The 17666-nt window shown below is 50.7% G+C and overlaps 1 long non-coding RNA gene across 1 annotated transcript; it reads right to left on the bottom strand.

Annotated features, from left to right (window-relative positions):
• Window positions 1-4338: 4338 nt before the first annotated feature.
• Window positions 4339-15379, bottom strand: LOC106695673. Its single transcript, XR_001346714.2, has 3 exons — window positions 15351-15379; window positions 8989-9135; window positions 4339-4880 (listed from the first exon to the last, which is right to left on the bottom strand). It is a non-coding gene; the product is annotated as an uncharacterized LOC106695673 (long non-coding RNA).
• Window positions 15380-17666: the final 2287 nt, after the last annotated feature.

The following is a 17666-nucleotide window of genomic DNA, read 5'->3' as shown; positions in this document are numbered from 1 at the left end:
CATAACTAGAGACTGAGGGTTGGGGGGTGGGGGGAGAAACCAGCACTTCTGGCTCCCATGCCCCTGTGCTTAACCACAGCATTTATGGTCTCACATTTGAGATGAAAGAATGTAAGTGAAGTGGGAGGTATGCCCGGTATTACCTGAGATATTTACAAACAAATACAGATTTTCTGTTGAGAAATCAGCTGACAGTTGCATGGGCACTCCCTTGTAGGGAGCTTTTCTCCTGCTGCGTTTAAGATTCTCTCTTTGTCTTTAACCCTTGGCATTTTAATTATGATGTGTCTTCATGTGGGCCTCTTTGGGTTCTTCTTGTTTGGGACTCTCTGCACTTCCTGGACTTGTAAGTCTATTTCTTTCACCAGGTAGGGGAAGTTTTCTGTCATTATTTCTTCAAATAGGTTTTCAATATCTTGCTCTCTCTCTTCTCCTGTCACCCCCATAATGCGAATGTTGGTACTCCTGAAGTTGTCCTGAAGGCTCCTTATACTATCTTCATATTTTTTAACTCTTTTTTCTTTTTGCTCTTCTGATTGGGTGATTTTTGCTTCCTCATATTCCAAATCATTGATTTGATGCTCAGAATCCTTAACTCTACTGTTGAATCCCTGTAAATTATTCTTTATTTCAGTTAGTGTATGCTTTATTTCTAACTGGTCCTTTTTCAAGTCTTTTATGTTCTCACTAATATTCTTGAAATTCTCACTAAGATCCTTGAAAGTCTCACTAAGTCCTTTGAAGCTCTGACAGCTGATTTTTCAACAGAAACTTTGCAGACCATAAGGGAGTGGCAAGAAATATTAAAAGTGATGAATAGCAAAAACCTACAACCAAGATTATTCTATCCAGCAAAATTATCATTTAGAATTGAAGGTCAGATAAAGAGCTTCAGACAAGAAAAAGCTAAAGGAGTTCATCACCACCAAACCAGTATTATATGAAATGTTGAAGTGTATTCTTTAAGAAGAGGAAGAAGATGACAATAATGATTTAAAATATAAACAATAAAATGGCAATAAATACACATCAATCAACAATCAAACCTCAAAATAAACAAATAAGGAATATGGTGAACAAAATAAACTGATGAATAAAATAGAACCAAAAGCCATAGAAGCATGGAACAGACTGATGAATCTCAGAGGGAAGGAAGAGATTAACTAAAGAATTTATATGCATATATGCATTACCTATGGACACAGACAATAGGGTGGTGAAGGCCTTGGGTAGGGAAGGAACCGGGTGGATGGGGACAATGGGGGAAAGAAAGGGGGACATCTGTAATATTCTCAACAAAAAGATTAAAAAACAAACAAACAAATACATAAACAAAATGACTAAGTTAGAAAGGAGGCAACATGAACACACAGATCTTGGATTTCTTCTGCACAGTGAGTGTTGTGAAAGAAGGTGAGTTTCTGCTCTGAAATGTTCAGTGGACATGAGCAGAGCAAGGACAATGGGCCAGGGACAGAAGGTCACCAGGACAGAAAGCCCCAGGTACCTAGCAACTGGCAAAACTGGGAAAATAAATCTCACCCTCAGGGTGACCTTTCCTCCCCTAGCATATCGCTAGTCATGTGGTTTAGACCCTCTTAGAGAAGGAACAAGGGGGACGGAGAATAGCCTCATATGACTCCCATACAAGCCCTTGCACAATCACTCCCTTAAGCATTAAGCCTTCAGGACAATGAGGTTCTTCTGATCAGCATCAAATAATCTTAGGAACAAAGCCTCGGGTCTGTAGACTACAGAGACAGTCAAACTTGAGATAACATCTAGGCTTCAGTTGTGTTTCAGCTCCAGGCCCAGAAAAGTAGCAAAGCCAGAGGAACCTACATCAAGGCTACCATCAGGACCAGACACAATGACCGCAGAGCCAACCAATGAGTAGAGACCATGGCTCTGAAATAGCACACCTGGAGAGTTGATGGATACTCTATCATGATCCTCCCCTGGGACCTCCCCTAAAATCCCTGCCCTTAAAAGCCTTAGGACTGAGGATTCAGCTGGGAACACAGCCTCCCCACCCCCCTCCTTCCCCTAGGCACGTTTTCCTTCTCTCTCTCAGCCCTCCCAACTTTGGCCTCTGTATCTTGTCTCCTGAGCCCATTTCTTTTACGGCTCACTTCTACCTCTGTGACTTTCTAAATAAACTTTTGCTTGTATTTGAGTCTTGGCTCTGAATTTCTTAGCTAGAACTCAAGTACCGAGGCTGCTGAAACCGAGGTCCAATCACCAGGAACATTCTGGTGCCGTTTCGCCACCAACAGACATAGCGCTAAAGCGCAATGATATTCTCTAGACTCTGTAAGGGCACGTTTTGCTTTCTGAAGCTCAACTCCAGAAGGCTTTTGAAATTCAGCACTGAACAATGGCTTGCCAGAACCAAGACCTGGAGGAGAGGGGACACCTGGATCATGTGACAAGGCAGTGTGTCCAACAGAAATGGAGAACAGGACTCTTCCAGAGGGGCCAGGTGGGATGGTGGGGGGGGGAGGGGGGCAGGAGGCTGAAGGAATGCCCCTATCTACTGGGCTGAGCCAGCCCACTGAAGCCCAAATGGCTTTCATTGTCCCTGGCAAGTATATTAGTTCCCCAGGGCAGCCAAAACAAAGTACCATAAACTGAGTGGCTTTAAGCAACAGAAATGTATTCTCTCAAATTTCTGGAGGCCAGAGTCTGCGATTGAGGGGTACGTGGGGCCGCGCTTTCTCTGAGGCTCTGGGGAGATTCTCTCCCTACCTCTTTGTAGCTGCTGGTGGCAGCTGTCCATTCCTGGCGTTCCAAGGCTTGCAGCTGCATCAGTCCAATCTCTACCTCTACTGTCACATGGCTTTCTTCCCTCATATTCTCACTGTCCTCTCATGAGGACACCCGTCATATCGAATTAAGGACCCTCATGACTCCAGTATGACCTGATCTTAACTAATTACACTCACAATAACCCTATTTCCAAATAAGTTCACATGCCCAAGTTCTTGGGGTTAGGACTTTGATTATCTTTCTTTTTTTGGGGGGGGGGGAGGGGAAGAATAGAATTCAACCCGTAACAGTAAGATTCTTACTTTCAAATTGTTAAAGAATGGGAGCAGGATGTCTGTGAATGTCCCCTGTTCCACAGCTGTGGGCCAGCTGTCACTCACTGAGCAATCATTTTTAAGAAGGAAGCGAGGTGGGTGGATGGCTGGATTAGTTTGCGAGGGCTGTCATGACAAAGTACCACAACTGGGCGGCTTCGTCCATAGAAATGTGTTGTCTCACAGCTCCGGAGGCCAGAAGTACGAAGTTGAGGTGTCGGCGGGGCTGGTTCCCCCTGCGAACTGGGAGGAACTATTCCGGTCCTCTCTCCTTGGCTTGTCGAGGGCCATCTTCTCTCTGTGTCCCTTCAGATCGTCTTCCCTCTGTATGTACCCCTGCATCCACATACCCCGTTTTTATAGGGACACAGGCATGTGGAAGTAGGGCCCAGCCCAATGGCCTCACTTTAACTTGATTAACTCTACAGAGACCCTACTTCCAAATAAGATCACGTTTTGAGCTGCTGGAAGTTAGGACTTTAACATTATGAATGGGGAGTGGGGGGAGGTTTGATGGGGGGGTGAAGGGGATGACAATGCAACCCATAACAATGGTGTGGTGACACTTCTGCTATATAGGCAGCTAAAGGGGAGGACTCAACGCCACTGTGGCTGCATCTGCCAGTTCCCTGGCAGGCTCCCTTCCCAGGCCACAGCCCGTCACCAGCCCCTCCTCTGAGCAGAGACAGCGCAGTCTAAGAGAAGACAAGGCAAGCCATATCCAACCTGTAGAAACGTCCTGGTTTCCTGCAGCATTTAGCATGTGACCCAGGGTGTTTGGTGACATCGCTGAATTGCTGTTAAAGTTTGGTAAGAATAACCACTCAGAGTCCAGTTTTCCCCCCTCATCTCTCTGTGGCACCAGGTTTAAAAGAAGACATTATATGTGGCACCACCTAGAGGCAGAAGGTGAGAAAGATGATGAAAAGGAAAGAGGACGCCCCACTCTCCCACCTCTTCGCTTCCTTATTTTTATTGTTGACACTATCACACATGTTCCCATCCCCCTGTGCAAGCTCATGTGGCTCAGCTTCCTCCTCATACGGACTTGTGACAACTGAGTCAATATCGCGTAACGTGCAGCCCAGGGGAGCTCAAGTAAGGCCACATCACGACAGTGTTTTCATGAAGTGTCCACCCAGCCCCCGACCCCCTTGCCTCTGTCCATCACCACACGTTGATCGTGTGGCTAATCCCTTCACCTTATATATTTCTCGGTGATTATTAGTCCAAACCCGCCCATGGATTTCTGCATCACACCAGAGCCCTTAAAAGCCATGCTCAAGAAACGGTTGGGAAGAGTAAAAGCAAATACAATTTAAATTCCATTTTTGACCTATTTTCAATGTCTCTGAACTTGGAAATGTATTACACTTTATTACTGGACAAAATCCTTGCATTTATCCCCATTTCCTCTTACCTCCCTCCATCCCCCACCCCCACCCCACACAAACATAAAGGGCCTGTGTCTTTAAAAGTCTGCACGTGCCTGCTCAAAGATACAGACCAATATTATTTCTCCAAGAGAAGAATGAGCCGCGGATCTCACACCTCCTCGCCCCCATTTGGTCAGGGCACAGAGGTGGCAGCGAGGATCCGACAGGAAGCTGGAAACTGGAAGCTGGAAGTGGACGTTAGGGCCTGGATTCCAGGTCACACGTGGGCCCTGGAGGTGGGGATCGCTGCTTGATTATGACAGCAAGTGGTAGCAATGAAGCGCAGTCTCTTCTTTCAGGGACTCGCAGGACCAATAGCCATCTTAGAAATCATTTCCATGGGAAACCATCATCGAGGTTTCTACAATTTAAAAAAGCGGCTTAGTGGTGACAACAGTAGGGTCTCAGTCAGCAGAGTGGCACCGCTCCACGTGCAGAGAAAGACGGAAGGACCCCACTGTGGCCTCGGGTGGAGGAAGGCTATGGGGACTCGGGCTCTGGGCCAACAGGCAAGCTGTGCAAGCTCATGGGGCTCAGCTTCCTCCTCGTAAGGACCTGTGACAACTGAGTCAATATCGCGTAACGTGCAGCCCAGGGGAGCTCAAGTAAGGCCACATCACGACAGTGTTTTCATGAAGTGTCCATGTTTTTCTAAAACATTTCTCTATTCCTTTTACTGCCAAAAACAGTTATTTAGATAAAACGATTATGCAGGGCATGCCACTAACCAAGAACAGAAATACACTCAAAACTCTCCCAAAACGAGCCTCTTCTCTCAGAACTCTAAGAAGGGGAGGTTCTTCAGATTCATGAGGCGGAAAATGTAGTGACTCAACCCAGATGGAAATGTATTCTAGTCCATTAACAGATATTTCACAAAGTCAGAAACATAACTAGTAAACAGAGGTATTGGGAAAACATTCAATTTCTTTAGATAATAAAAAAAAATTAAACTTAAACTATAGAACTGTTTTCAACTATCAAATGAACCATAAACATATTTTTTTAAGATATTAACGAATGCTGCCAAGACTGAAAGACAGCCAGAGTTCTCAGCCGGTGCCAGGGAAGAGCACGCCGGTGCCAGCCCTCAGCAGAGCATGTGGGCGGTCCGGGATCCAGAGCCAGGAAAAGCCTCTGTCCCTCAACCCCATCATTTCATTTCTGAGAACCTAGACTAAGAGAATTTCTCAAAGCTAGAGAAGTCACGTCCACCCTCAGGACATGAACACCGTCTCTAACAGTGAAAAACTAAAACGAGACAAACGCTGAAATAAGGAGTAAATAAACTACATGACACCCAAGGGAACGGACTATTTAAGCATTACAAACGATACAGAAAAAATCATCGTATCATCATGTGTACCCCTGATGAGTACAGCTGATGACAACTTCTAAGATGCTGGTGGAGCTCTGTTAGAGGACCCACTCTGTGTGACCCTGTTGTCTTTAACCTCCCCATTCCCGCAATTTCACCAATAGATGATTTTATTCCCTTTATGATAAGGTTTCTCCCTGTCTCATGACAATCTTTCCTCTGCTGAGCTCACTGCCTCATAGCCCACCGTGACATCCTGCTCTGCGCCCTCCTCTCACCCTTTGAAAAGCGCAAGGACTCTTGTTTGAGTGTATTATCTTCTAAAGGCCAAAGCTATTTCATTGGGCACTTGAGGCAATCACCTCTCCCCGGAGAGACTACCGGCCGCCTTCACGCTCCTCCCTGTGAGTACCAAGTTGCTCCAAAGGATCAGAGAAAGGGCTTTGTAACTTCTGAGCAAGACATGGAAGGAAGTGGCACGAATTGTAAGTGGGCCAGTTGGTAGCCTGGAGACCTCAGCTCCGCCCCTCCTGGCTCTGTCCTCTGCATATGTAAAACTTCCTCCTGTTGGCCCTAAACCTTTTGATCAGCAGAAGTAAAAAAAAGCAAGAGACTTAAACCCCTGACAATAGCGGATGGTTAGCTTGCAGTGCATCTACTTGATGGAATAATAGGCAAGCTCACAAAACAACAATTACGAATGCCAACTATGCTAATGTGGCCAAGGGCCTCCAATGTGAAGAAGAAGAATGGTTACTCAATCGTGCGTTCCCATGACGACGACCGGATAAAACGGTTTGTGCGGACTGACCAGTAACAGTTGTTGCCTACCAGGCGCTATGCCGCCGTGTGGTTAACATGCATTCAAACTCCCCAACAATGCCCTTAGAAGCCTTGTTCTCATTTTGGAGAGGAGGGAACTGAAGCACCAGGAATTCTCATTTGATCCTCCCAATGGCTACGATTTAGAACATTTTGGTAACTTTCCTAAGACCACAGAGCAGGGAGGAGAGGGGTGGGAGAAGGGGCTGGGATTTGGACACTATCTTTCTCCGGTGCCCACACTGTCGACTGACTCCCGGACTGTAAGGCAGTATGTCAGAAATTTAAAATGCAAGCATTTGTCTTTTAAAAGGACTTCTTTTCCTTCCCTCTATTGTCTAAACTAACTTTCTAGTGTTCTTCTGTTTTTATTTAAAGACCCAAAAAAGGGGGAGGGCAACAGAGGAAAGGGCTTTTTTTTAAACGCATGTGTTTGTGTGTATGGTTTTTAAAATTATGTTTTGATCAAAAGACTAAATAAATGTCAATCAAGTCTCCACTTGGGGGTTAAGGGTAGGAAATGAGGAAAAAAGGATGGAGAACCGCCAAGACGAGCCTGTTCCAAACCAAACCGAACAGCGCCAGGCAGCTGCCCGCACCATCATTTTTTTTCTATCATCTCTTTCCACCGCCCCTTCCAGTCTGCGCATGGATCCTGCAATCACGGCCCTGGGCTGACGGAGGACAGAGAATGTCACAGCGGACGCTGGTATCACAGAGCGCTACTGACAAAGCTGCGAATAAAACAGATCTCAATCCCCAGCCCTGCATTCTTCCACAAACTCATCCTGTGCCGAACTTCCCCTCAGCCAGGGACAGTCTGCATGTCCTGGAGGTTCAAATACACACCACGCCCTAAAGTGGCCAGTCCCCACATCCATGCAGCCTTAATAATGCTCCGAGCTGGACAGATCGTGGCGTTCATACATGCTATGTCATGTGAACTCAAATGACGAACGTTACATTTCTAGCAATGTCGAAGCCACGCTAGAAACTAGAGAAGGCTGAGAGAGACAATACTTGTATAAAAACTGCAAAAATAAAAATGCAGTACGTACAGTGGTCTATTCAGGAAAAACCATACGCAACAAACAAAATGAAATCCTCCCCACAAAAAAACATACTGCCGATCCAGCCCCCAAAAGGACTGCAGAGCAGGGGCCGGCAGCCAGAATACTGGACCCTCATCCGGGCGAGGGGCAACTCGGAGCGGGCAGCTTGCCCTGTGGCACCAGGTTTAAAAGAAGACATTATATGTGGCACCACCTAGAGGCAGAAGGTGAGGGGTGGTTGCTGACTGGCTCCAGAGGTGGACTCCATACCCAGTGCTCCTTCCCGTGGGTCAATGGCCTCGGCCTCAAACCCCGGTACCAGCGATGTTCGAAGTCCCCTGATCAGCCGCTCCTCGGCCATTTCCTCAGCTGGCTTCCAGAGAGACAGCAGCCTCGTTGCCACACACAGTCCGCCTGGCAGAGGCCCGCTGCCCGAAGCCCAGGAAAGAGCCAAGAACCACTGTCCAGTGGTGTGGACGCCAGGCAGCCACCCCCTGGACAACCTGGAGGCCGGCACTCCAGGGGGGGTGCTTCCCACCTGGCAGGGTGCCCTGACCCCGCTCACCTGGCAGTGCCACACTGTGCGGAGGAAGAAGAATACACGCTCCGGGGCAGGGAGTGTGATCCCCAGACACTTGGTGCCCCTCCACGCACATCCCAGGTGTCTCCTTTCTCATAGATGTGCCCCCCCCCACTAACCTGAATCTCATGCCTATTTCAGGGGCACTACATGGGGAGGGTCAGATACCCTAGGTCCTGGTGGTGCCCAGTTGAAGGATGATTCCCACATCTTCTCGGTCGAGGAAAGGGCAAATGACTATCTAGTCAGTACCAGCTCCGTGCTGGACACTTGGCGCATTGCCTCTTACTTAATTGTCAAGGACACTCCACAATTTACAAGACGTGCGAGAGGTTATCAGCCTGGGCCTCGGGTCAGGCAGCCTGGGTTCAAATCCAGGTCCGCTGCTTGCTGGTGGGTGGATCCCAAGGCTCCATAACCTGTAGGTCTCAGATTCCTTGTGTGTAAAGCAAAGGCCACGACAGTCCCCTAAGATGGGGGTTAGGAGAGCTCTCCCAGCGCTGTGGCTCCGTCGCCACCAAGGCCCCTGGTTCTGCACTGAGACAGGGCTACAGGTGGAGAGGATGGGACTGCTGGCCAGAGGCCCAGGCCCACCCACCCCGGGCAGCAAAGAGGCCTATGGGACCTCACCAGATCGGGACCTCCTCCCTCTACCCCAGGATCCCCCCACCCCGTCCCCACAGGGCCGGGCACTCACGACACTCCTTCTCGTCGCTCTTGTCGAAGCAGTCGGGCAGCCCGTCGCACTGCCAGGCGCCTGGGATGCACCGCCCGTTGCTGCACATGAAGTTGCCCGGAATGTTGCACTCGTTGGTGAAGTTGTTCCCGGGGAGCAGCTGGCTCTCTGTCGGAGAGAGGGGACAGGGCCATCAGACGGCATGGCAAAGGCGGCAAGGACCTGAGCCCACCCCAACCGAAGGGGGCTCCTGTCTGGTGTGGGCTGGATAGGTAAGACCTCTCTGGGTCTCAGTTTCCTCATCCGTGAAATGGACGGATAAAGTCCCCTGCCCCACCCCTGGGGATTCTGAGAGGACTAAATGGGGAAAAACTGAGAAGTGGGGGGGGGGGCAGGTGTCTGACGCATGTTAGGTGCTCACTGACTTATCTTCTTTTCCCATCAGAAAGGCTGGCTGTGAAATACACACATTCTTTCCTGGCCACCAGCAGTGACCAAAGCTGCAGGTTCCCGGACAGGAGTGAGCACTGGACCCCCAAAGCCTCCAACAGCAGGAACTGCCGGCCCCTGCAGTCGCTCTTGTCGAAGCAGTCGGGCAGCCCATCACACTGCCAGGTCTCAGACTCTGGGACTCTACAATCGCAGAATCCTTGAACTTGGGCCAAGTCAACAGGGATATTGGCAGATACTTTCACTTTAGAACATGGGGGCCCCAGCCCACAAAATCGACCTGCCTGAGGTCAACGAGGAGAAAAAGCCAAACTGAAAATTACACGAAGGCCTCTAACCCCCAAGGTCACTGAACTGCTGGCCACGCGTTCCTGGAGGTTTAGAGCCAAGCCCCGAGGTTTAGGTGCAACTCCACTGAACAGAGTCACAGAGTGCCACGGCCCTCACCCCAAAGCGCTCCCCCTTAAGCTAGAAAGCAAGCAGGGCATGGGGGGTGGGGAGTGTGGGGTGCTGCACTCATCCACCAATGGACTCGGGAGGGGTGATTTTTTTCAAGCGAACTAGAATGGAACCCATCTGATGGGCCTGAGCCAGCGTGATCCATGGCTGAGAGAGAAGGAGCCATCTAGAAGTAGCACAGTCTTAGGGGGAAAGGGGAAAAGAAGACCCAGGGCTCCCTCCTGAGTCATCAACGAGCATTTATTGAACATGTCTGACCAGACACTTGTGCTAGGGCCTAAAGGTGCAGAGAGATGAAGCCTAGGGCTGGAAGGGCACGTGGGGATACTAGCGAACTTATTGCCAAGGACTCTGAGGGGTGCCCACACCTGCCTGAGGGTAACGGAGGGCCCATGGGCCTCTTTCACACGCTTTGCCAAAGAGAAGCATCGCATTCCAGACCCGTGACATCACATCTTTCATGTCGCTATTCTTGACAAGCGCTATTATCTTTACTTGGAGAGCCTTTCGACCTGAGGGGTCCCCTAGCACCCCCCTACGCACCTGTCAGCACACAACGTGTGCTGCTCTCCCTCTGAGTGTCCCCTGACTTCTCCAAGCAGAAACGAGCTCTTATTCTTCTGGGTGACTATGGTCCTACTGGGCTGATACTAAACACGTCTGACAACCGGAACAAGTGGGCAACAACCCATTGGAATGACGCAGCCACCGGTGAGCAGAGCCACATCAGCCCCGGGACCGTGGGTACTTCCACAGACCGCTGCCCCGTGCGGGTGAATTAAAAACGGACAGGTATGTCTCTCCACTAAACAGGAGCGTTCAGAGCTCACTGGAGAATTCCAGAAGAGCAGCTGCAGCGAGGGGCCTCCCTCTGCCCCGACTACCCACACCCGAACCCTAACAACCCTCCACATCCCCTCCTCGCTCCGTCATCCCCTATGACGGCCAAGCACCAAGTCCCGCACGCTGGTCTCCCTGGCCACAGCCATGACTCCGGCCCAGGACGCCCCATCTCTCACCGGAGTTACTGCCACAATCTCCTGCAACTCGGCCTCCCTGCCACCCCCCGGCTCCTCTCTGTGGCCAGAGGGACCTTTCTAAAGAGCAAGTCAATCATGACCCTTCCTTACTTTAAAAAGCCACTGAATGGTTCCCCACTGTTCTTAAGATAAAGTCAAAATCCCAGGCTCTAAGAAAGGTTGGAGGAGAGAGGCGGCATTGCAGTGGCTGCTGATAGATGCAGAGATGGAAGCTAAGGGCCCCTCAGGCCGAGAGACAGACAGCAAAGACACAGTGCAGAGAGCTCTGAAGGGAATGGAGCAAAAAACGAGCAGTGATTGTGGGAACTGCAAACAGATTGTGCCACTCTGGCCCCTCTTCCACCAGCAAGTCAGACATCGCTCATCACGGCGCTCTGTCCACTGAGCCCACACTCACTATCGGATCCCTCTCGAGACAGGATTCCTTGAAAACCACCCCCCCCCCCACCCCGGGAAGAATGTGAAACCAGTTTCCTGTCTCCAGGCAAGGGCTCCAGGTGGCGGAGGGGGACCCACAGGAGAGGAGCCTAGAAGGACAGCCAGGTGCTGGGTCCCGGCCAGACATGGAAGATACAACCCAGAAAACCCCACACGTTCCGGCTGTTTCCCAACCACTGCTCAAGCCCCGCCAGCAGGTAGGGAATTCTTCAGGGCTCTGACTGTAACTGTCATGCTGTTTTGTTAGAAATACCTCCACTTGCTTTTGCAACACTAGCTCCTCCGAGGCGAGCTGCCTGAGAAGTCGCTGCAATGGTGAAATCTTGTTCTGATAAACAAGTTTCCGGAGGCAGAAAATTGGCCAGATTAGATTCCAAAGTGCTTGCTCTGAGAGTCAACAGGCTGGCAGCACACGGACTTGACAAATGAAAGGGTGTGATGCAGGGACGTAAATACCACATCTGTCAAACACAGGTGGCCCTGCCAGCCACAGGGCTCAGGGCTCATGCACAGGTGGCCCTGTAGTCACAGAGCTCAGGGCTCATGCACAGGTGGCCCTGCAGCCACAGGGCTCATGCACAGGTGGCCCTGCAGCTACAGGGCTCTGGGCTCAGGATTCATGCACAGGTGGCCCTGCAGCCACAGGGCTCATGCACAGGTGGCCCTGCAATCACAGAGCTGAGGGCTCATACACTGTTGGCCCTGCCAGCCACAGGGCTCTGGGCTCATGCCCAGGTGTCCCTGCAGCCACAGGGCTCAGGGCTCCTGCACAGGTGGCCCTCCAGCAAGGGCTCATAGCTCTGCAGGCTGACCAGGGATCCCCAGGGCCTGGCGACTGACAACATAGAGAACCATGCTTTGAGGGCTTCTGAGTACCTCTATTATGCATGCAGGGGGCACAGATCCTTGCACTTTAGGGAAATGACAATATCGTCAAAATCAAAAGCATCAGGAGAAACCAAGACAATGAGAAGTTAAATCCCATTGATTCTGTCCTCAAAAATCTTCCTCAAACCCACCCAGTGTGCCTCACCCAGATGGTACCAGCCAATCCAAGCTGCCAGTAGTCCCCAACACAGGACAATTTTGCCCCCCAGGGGACAGAGGGCAGAATCTGGAGACTCTGGGGTTCTGGCGTCTAGTGGGTTGAGTCCAGGATCGCTGCCGCCCATCTACAATGCACGGGCAGCCCCTCGCAGCAAAGAATCGCCAGCCCAGAATGCCAATGAGGCCCGGGCTGAGGAATCCCAGCTTACACCCACCTCCCAGCGTTCACTCTCAGGGCCCCAGTCCCTTCTCTTCGCAGCAGAGGGAGATTTTAACCTGCTGCTGATGGCTTCTCGGTGCCCTCACAATACATCTGGAGCTCCTGCCACGGTTGACAAGGCCCCCGTGGGATCCAGCCCGGCCTCCCTCTGAACCTCATTCCCAACCACTTCCTGGAACACAAATGTCCTTCCTGCAGGGAGGCCTCCGCCCATGCTGCTCTCGGACCTCGGTTCTCCCCCCCCTCCCCCCCCTCCTGCTTTCCCTGGTGTTCGGGGCTGAATTGCTTCCTCCCCAAATCCATATGTTGAAGCCCTGACCCCCCGTCCCTCGGAATGTGACTCAATTCAGAGACACGGCCTTTAAAGAGGTGGTTAAGGTAAAATGAGGCCGTGAGGGCGGGCCCTCACCCAATCTGACCGGCGTCTTTCTACAAAGAGGAGATTAAGACACAGAAGGCCCTGGGGAATGACCATGTGAGGACGCAGGGAGAAGACGGCCAGCTGCAAGCCGAGGACACAGGCCTCCAGGGAACCCAACTCTGCCCACTTTGATCTCAGACTTCTGCCTTCCAGGATGGGGAGAAGCTACATTTCTAGCATGTAAACCAGGGGTGGGGAACCTTTTTTCTGCCAAGTGCCATGTGGATATTGATAACATCATTCGCAGGCCATACAAAATTATCTACTTGAAAATGAGCCTGCTATATTTGGTCAAACATTTAATGAACTGACCCCTAATGCCTTGGCAGGGCCAGACCAAATGATTTTGTGGGCCTTACACAGCCCTCGGGGCTGGATGTTCCCCACCCCTGAATGGTAAACCATCCACTCCGGGGTACTTTGTTATGGCAGCCCTGGCAAACTAATACATTTGACTAATGTCGCTCAGTCTTTCGACAACAGCCTTATGTCACTCATTCTGAGATTGTGCTGACCCAATGGAAAGCTGGTCCCCACTTTCCAGTCCGGTACTGTCCCCCGTTTTCCTTTATCTCAGCCTGCGCTGACTGATGTGTCTGTACCATCTCCCCACGGAATGGCACACCCAGGAAGGCATGGGCCACCGCCTCATCCAGCTAAACATCCTTCACATCTAGTGCTCGGTGGATCTTCAAAGAATATGTGTGGCCGCTCCAAGAAGAAAACCAAGCACAGTTACTGACTCACCCCCAACCCCAGACTCCTCCTTGGAACGTTCTAGCCTCATCCCTCATCCCTCCCGAAGGTGAGTGGGATCTGTACACGTATAGTTAAAAATAAGGCACATGAGGTGTCTGGATCTGTGCGAGTAAATTACCACCCTGCCTGCTTTAAAAGAGGTGAGAAATCTTTTCACCCCGACAGCAGGACTTTCTAGTGGCTGAAATATTTATCCCATCTCAGTGTCTGGGGACACATTCAGAATCCAAAAAGACAAGCATTAGCACGAAGTAGGCTAGCGGGGGTTTCTCCTCCTCCCTTCCCTTTTTTTCATTAAGCTGAAAAATGAAAAAGAGTTGCCCATGTTCACTGCAGCACATCACTTACTTAAAATAACTACACCTTCTCTCCAAGAATGACAAAAAAAAAAAGTCCCCAGCCCTCCCCCACTGGGCAGAGGCAAACAGCCCACTGCAGCAGCGTCTTCCAAAATTTCTGGCACCCACAAATTTATACCCGATGATGAGGGGGCCAACCTGGGGCAACTGCGAATACTCAGACAGCTGCTGCGTTCCGCCCACTCTCCTGGAACGGCGGTTAGCAACGTCGACTTTCCCAGCTGAGAAATGGGAATTCCCCGGGAGCAGCTGCAGTCCGCCCCGTTCTCTGCTCTCCCCTGCTCATCGGCCGCCCCTTGGGGCCACCCCTTGTCATTGACGCCCTAGAGAACTGACATCTGCAAACCTTCCACGGGCCCCGAGTTCAGATTTCTGCCCAGTCGCCTGTTTTGATCCTCTGCTTCCTGACAATCCAGTCTGCAGGCTCCACGAACAACAAAGCAAGACACACAAACATATGCGCCGACACACAGACGGCCTAGCATTCCATTTAGCAGATCTCAAAAAATCTCTTCCCTAAAACCTCCGGAGAATGAACACACCTCTTCCCACTGCCTGGTGCCAACAAACACAGTGTCAGGAGGCCACTGAAAACAGCCATCTGTGTTCTCCTTGACTCACTTCTCCGCACACAACACACACGCCCCGCGCACGGGCACAGGGAAAGCACCCAGGGGGCTGGTCGGCAACCGTGTGTTTGCAAACATCCCTGGGAAACCCCCGAAGGTCCCTTCAACTCCAGACGGCTCCGCATGGTGGCATCCGTGTCGGACGGAGGGAGAGACATCTGTCCCCAGCATATCCCAGAGCCATTTGGTTCTCATCAAACAGACTGCTTCCTGCCGGCGTCCTGCTATGCGGAGCGCTCGCCGCCACCAAGAAGGGAGCAGTCACGTGTGCATGTCTGAGCCTGAAGTGAGGATGTGCTTCTGGCTCCAAGTACCTGAGCAGAGCCAGGACTCCAGCTCTGTCTAGACTGCGCACCGCCCTGCCTGTGAGCTCCTTCCAGCAGCCCCAGCCTCCCCTCACCCATCTGCTCAAGGAGGAGATTGGTGAGAAGGTATAACATGGCTCGTGGGTTCAGCCCAGGACTGGTGACCCTGGCACTGACAGATTTCATCTTGACACCGACCGTGAAGGGCGATCGCGTGTAATGTTACTGCTGGAACATGTATGGGTGTGTGGGTCACCTGGACAGTGAGTGGGCCCAGCTGTCCGCCCAGCATCTGCACTTCACACAGCTCTCTCCTTTGCTTCTCCCATGCGGTGATCAAATGATAAATGCTCACAAAATGATAAATGCTCTGTTTCCTTGTGAAAACGAGTCAGCAAAGGAAGCCAATGGCTAGTATTAATGAGAAAAGCACAGAGAAAGTGAAAAGGTCTGAAAAGGACAGTTCTTTACCAGGAAAAAGCTCCATAAATTATCTCTGTCCTGTATTTACAGCCTCATTACGGGCCCGAAGCTGTTACTCGCATTGTTTAGTTATGCTTCGTCGCGTTTCACGAGGAAAATTATGTCGGAGCAGCATTAACGCTGTGGGGATCTGCAGGGCTATGGTCCGTGGCTCAGGGGTTGGAGAGCCACTGGGGAGGATGCTGAGCCTCAAAGGGGAGCACTGAGCCCCGCCCACCCTTCTGCTCCCTTCTCACAGCCTTTAAGAAACCAATCATTATGGACTTTCCACTAGGGAAGATCTAACATCTGCTGAAGCTCTTAACACATGGCAGGAGTTTAACATCAATTCTCTTTATATTCCTTCACAGCTGCGCTATGAACTAGGCACCATGCCCACTGTGCAGACGAGGAAACAGTCTGAAGAAGATAGAGGACACACTGAAGACATGACATAGGTACTCATATAGAGAGAGAAAACAATATTGCACAACATTTTTAGTGATGAAATTCAAAATATAATCATTGAGGACAATTTCCTGTAATACAGGACTACTAAGGAAAAGAATGAAATCCTTTGTAAGGGGGGACGGGACAGGTAACATTTCACTTGATGGAAGTCCAAGTTAGTGCTCCCTATCATCAAACTCTATTGTAAAGTTTGCCTTTTTGTTAACCATTTAAAAGTGTTTAAAGTACTCTTAGCTTGGGGCCACGGGCCATAGTTTTCCGACTCCTGGGCTAGAAGAGAGCAGGTCCATCTGAAATAACAAGGTGCTGATCCAAAGGCACTTCCTCTCTGTCCTACCACACCCACCACACTCTGAAACGATCCTTGGAGGCTCAGTGGCTGTTCCCCCAGCACGGAGACAGGGACCTTGGCCGTTCCGTTCACCGCTGTGTCCTCAACAACCAGCAACTGCCAGGCCCCCAGCACACACACAGTGAATGCTTGCTGACTGAATGAGGTGGGAACAGAACCTGATGGCTCCTGAGAGTGTGGCCCCTCCAGCACGACACTCCCAAGTTCTGTGAATGGATCTAAACGCTGCCTGAATCCATTTCCACAATGAATGGGGCAGTGGGCCTGGGTCTGCAGAGCACTCCTGAGCTCCTGGGAGGGAAGAACAGAAGAGAAGAAGTCTGGATGAACGTTTCTGAGTTCTCTTCTTCCCACACACTCTGTCCTCACCAGGGCCAGCTGCACGTCAGGCCCGGGTGGGAGCCTGGAGCAGAAGCTGTCCCCCGCGTGTTCTCTCTTCAGCTTCACTCAGCAGCAGCAGCAGCAGGAAGTGAGAATCAGGCCGTGAGGCTAGCTGACGAGGACAACCTTATGATGAATTTCATCAGGCTTGCAGATAAGCCAGGCTCAAGAGAGAGCCAATCAGCCCTGCACTTCAGCGCCTCTCAGAGACAGCCACCGGGTCAAGAAGTAAGACTCTGCTCCCACCCAAGTTCAGCCCAGCCCCGTCTGCCCAGGGACGGCTGCCACAATTCTCACAGTCACTCACTGCAAACCGTTCTCTGCCGGCGCTCTGCTGCACAGAGACACCCTCACAGCGCAAGTATGAAAAATACCAAAGCAAATCAAAGAATGAGGACAGAAAAACTAAATGAGCTTCATTTAGGCCCCAAAGCATATCTTCCTGAGCTCAGGGCTACGGATTTCTGGAATAAGGCTCAAAAGAGCACAGGCCATAAAGACTGATAAATACAACCCACTGCATTAAAATGTAAAACTCCCAGTCATCAAAAGACACTACAAAGTTCAAAGATAAGCCACTAACTAGAAGATGGTATCCGCTACATATAGAACCCACAAAGAGTGATACCTAGCGTTTTCTTTCTTTCTGATTTTGTTTGTTTGTTTCTAAGAAGAGAGAGAGAGAGAGAGAAGAGAGAAACATCAAGATAAGAGCATAACATCGACTGGCTGCCTCCTGCACGACCCTCACTGGGGATCAAGGCCACAACCGGGCCTGTGCCCTGACCAGGAATCGAACCAGCAACCTCTGGGTGCATGGGATGATGCCCAAGCAACTGAGCCACACTGGCCAGGGCTCTAGGATTTTCTCACAAGACTAGGCAAGAAAACACAGCCAACCCAGTG

Source organism: Myotis lucifugus, unplaced genomic scaffold, assembly GCF_000147115.1.
Source record: "Myotis lucifugus unplaced genomic scaffold, Myoluc2.0 scaffold_2159, whole genome shotgun sequence".
Taxonomy (NCBI): Eukaryota; Metazoa; Chordata; class Mammalia; order Chiroptera; family Vespertilionidae; genus Myotis; species Myotis lucifugus.
Note: the sequence above shows the minus strand (reverse complement) of the source record. Positions and strands in the feature narration are given on the sequence as shown.